Source organism: Otolemur garnettii, unplaced genomic scaffold (assembly GCF_000181295.1).
Source record: "Otolemur garnettii isolate 467f Iridium unplaced genomic scaffold, OtoGar3 scaffold00031, whole genome shotgun sequence".
Classification (NCBI taxonomy): Eukaryota; Metazoa; Chordata; class Mammalia; order Primates; family Galagidae; genus Otolemur; species Otolemur garnettii.
Window position 1 is genome coordinate 4,081,879 of NW_003852426.1, and position 3,681 is coordinate 4,085,559.

Sequence of the window (3,681 nt, forward strand, 5' to 3'; positions counted from 1 at the left end):
AAAAAAAAAAAAACATTGGGCAGCCCTGTGGCTCAGTGGGTAGGGTACTGGCCCCATACCAAGGGTGGTGGGTTCGAACCCAGCCCCTGCCAAACTACAAGATAAAATAGCCAGGCGTTGTAGCAGGCACCTATAGTCCCAGCTATTTGGGAGGCTGAGGCAAGAGAATTGCTTTAGCCCAAGAGCTGGAGGTTGCTGTGAGGTGTCACACAACAGCACTCTACTGAGGGTGACAAAGTAAGACTCTGTCTCAAAAAAAAGAAAAGAAAAGAAATCTAACTGAAATCTGATCAAGCCTTCCCCATATAATTACACATTTATGAGGAATATATCAAAAGAAAGTTTAGCCACACCATAGGATACAATCACCAAAACCTGGACTATAGGACAATCTACATGACCAATGATTCAGTTTCTTCCAAAAATAAACTGCAGGAGCCAAGGCAAAGATGTAGGGAAAAATCTATAAATTAAAAAAAAAAGCAAAAAACATATGCATGGACCTTATATGGATTTTAATTTGAACCATAAAAATCATTTGAGATGACTGGGGAAATTTGAATATTAGCTATTTTAAGTGAGATAATTTTTTAAAGTGATGATAATGTGGTTTTTAAAACATGTTCTGATACAAATGAGGTGTTAATAACACATTAAGATTTAATTCAAAATAACTGGAGAACAGAGGAGAAAGATAAGCCATAGATACTGGTACAGATGAAACAAAACTGTCCGTGAGTTATTGGTTGAATATTAGTGATGATACCTAGGGGTTCACTATGCTCGTCTCTTAGCAAATACATTTGAAGTTTTCTACAATAAAAAGTTAAATTTTGGCTTGGCGCCTGCAGCTCAATAAATAGGACACTGACCACATACACAGAGGCTGGCGGGTTCAAGCCTGGCCCGGGCCTGCTCAACAACAATGACAACTGCAACCAAAAAATAGCCAGGCATTATGGTGGGTTGGCTAGTCCCAGCTATTTGGGAGGCTAAGGCAAGAGAATTGCTTGAGCCCAAGAGTTTGAGGTTCCTGTGCTACCAAGAGCGACATAGTTGAGACTCTGTCTCAAAAAAAAAAAAAAAAAAAAAAGTTAAATTTTTTTAAAGAAAATGGAAAAGGAATTAAAACAAAAACAAAGGCCGGGCGCAGTGGCTCATACTTGTAATCCTAGCACTCTCAGAGGCTGAGGCAGGTAGATTGCCTGAGCTCATAGGTTTGACCAGGGCGAGACCCCATCTCTAAAAATGGCCAGGCATTGTGGCAGGCACCCATAGTCTCAGCTACTCAGGAGGCTGAGGCAAGAGAATCACTTGAGCCCAGGAGTTTGAGGCTGCTGTGAGCTAAGATGCCATAGCACTCTACTGAGGGTGACAAAGTGAGACTCTGTCTCAAAAAAACAGTAACAAAAAAACCCACAAAGGCACAAAAATAAACTCTACTCAGTAAGGAATGGTAAGATGAATGTGAAATTATTACTCCATTTAAAAATAAATTCTTCCCTCAAAATATCTACTTATATCCACTAAGGATTGTCAGGTACCTTATATGAGACTAGAAAGACATGCTTTAAGAAAGGATCTTTCTTTTCTTGTGATGTGATTTTGGAAAGATTACATACCCCAATTCAACCTATTACAGTTGCCTAAATTCTTAACAATACAACAGTGCAGGGTGTAGGGAGTGGATTGCAAAGAAAAACCGAGCAAACAGTGATGACCTTTGCTGTCTAATGTAATAGCCATGTAGTAGTCACACTATAGTAGAAGCACCTGAAACATGGCTATTCTCAGTTTAGGTATAATCTAAACTGAAATGCATAAAATACATACCAGGCTTCAAATATTTCATTATTGGAGAAAATTTTAAGTGTATCATTACCATTTTATTGATTATATGTTAAAATAATATTTTAGATGTAGTAGTTCAATATATTATTAAATTTATTTCACCTGTTTCTACTTACTTTTTAAATGTAGCTACTAGAAAATTTAAAATTATTTAACTGGCTCACATTTGTGACATGCATTATATTTTTACAAGATAGCACTGGTCTAGACCAGTGCTTTATGCTTTCTATTTAGCAAAAGAGAACATTTTCATAGTAGAGTGACCAGAGGCAAACAATGCACTGAGCACAGGCTAACAATATGCCCCACACAGTATCAAGCAGTAGCCAACCTAAAAGGACAAGGAGCATTGATGGCAGCTAGCTCCCCACACCTGGCAAATCTCATGGACCTCAGCTGCTTCCAGCAGAGTCCACTGGTTAAGTGAATTCTTTATGGCATTAGCACCCTAGAGAATTGCACTTCTGCAGGGGAGCTAACATTCCTCTGGTCACCTAATTGTTCAGATTAGGATAAGTGTTTCTTTTCTCATCTGATTACATGCTTATTTTAATAAAATGAGAGAACAGGCCAGGCATAGTGGCTCATGCTTATAATCCTAGCACTCTGGAAGGTTGCGGCAGGAGAATTCAGCTCAGGAGTTCTGGACCAGCTAAGCAAGAGAGAGACTACCATCTATACAAATAGAAAAATCAGCTGTGTATGGTGGTGCAAGCCTGCAAGTCCCAGCTACTCTGGAGGCTGAGGCAGGAGGATCACTTGAGGCCAGAGTTTGAGGTTGTAGTAAGTGATGATGATGTCACTATACTTAAGCCTCGTAATAAGGAGAGACTCTGTCTCAAAAAAATAAAAAAATAAAAAAACCCCACAGACACGGGCAGCGCCTGTGGCTCAGTGAGTAGGGCACCAGCCTCATATACCAAGGGTGGTGGGTTCAAACCCGGCCCTGGCCAAACTACAACAAAAAAATAGTCAGGCATTGTGGCGGGCCCCTGTAGTCCCAGCTACTCAGGAAGCTGAGGCAATAGAATCACCTAAACCCAGGAGCTGGAGGTTGCTGTGAGCTATGTGAGGCCACAGCACTCTACCAAGGGTGATTTAAAAAAAAGACAGAGATAAAGAGGATAGAATGGTAGAATTGGAAAGTCTAACCTATAAATATATATATAATCAGATCCCCAGGAAGAAAAAGAATGAAGGAGATACAATGTTTTAAATAAAGAGAAATCCACATCTAGACATATTGTAGTAAAGCTTTAGAATATCAAAAAAAAGATCTTTATAGTCAGACACAACAGATTACCTTTGAAGGAATAAGTGTTAACAGAACAGCAGTCTTTTCCCCAGCAACAATTTAAGCAAGAAGACAGTGAAAAAATCATCTTCTAGGGGCTAAGAGAAAAGACTTGCTCTTTTTTTTTTTCTTTTTTTTTTTCTTCTGTCCAGGGCGGGGTTTGAACCTGCCACCTCTGGCATATGGGGCCAGCACCCTACTCCTTTGAGCCACAGGCACCGCCCGAGAAAAGAATTCTTAACTTTAAATTTGACAATAAGCCAGTAAAAATGTTTCACTAACAAAGATGAAACAAAGACATTTATAAAAGAACAAAAACAAAGTCTAGTACCAATAAACTTTAATCAAAATGGCTTGAGCCCAGGACTTGGGAGCTGCAGTGAGCTAAAATCACACCAGTGCACTCTAGCCCGAGTAATAGAGCAAGACCTTAACTTTAAAAAATTAAAAAACAGGCTTGGCGCCTGTGGCTCAAGCGGCTAAGGCGCCAGCCACATACACCTAAGGTGGCGGGTTCAAATCCCCAGCCCGGGCCC

At 40.0% G+C, this 3,681-nt stretch overlaps 1 protein-coding gene across 1 annotated transcript in view; it reads right to left on the reverse strand.

Moving 5' to 3' along the window:
* VPS52 (VPS52, GARP complex subunit) overlaps positions 1-3,681 on the reverse strand; it is an 18,185-nt gene that overhangs the window by 2,242 nt on the left and 12,262 nt on the right. The gene's annotated exons all lie outside the window — the stretch shown is intronic.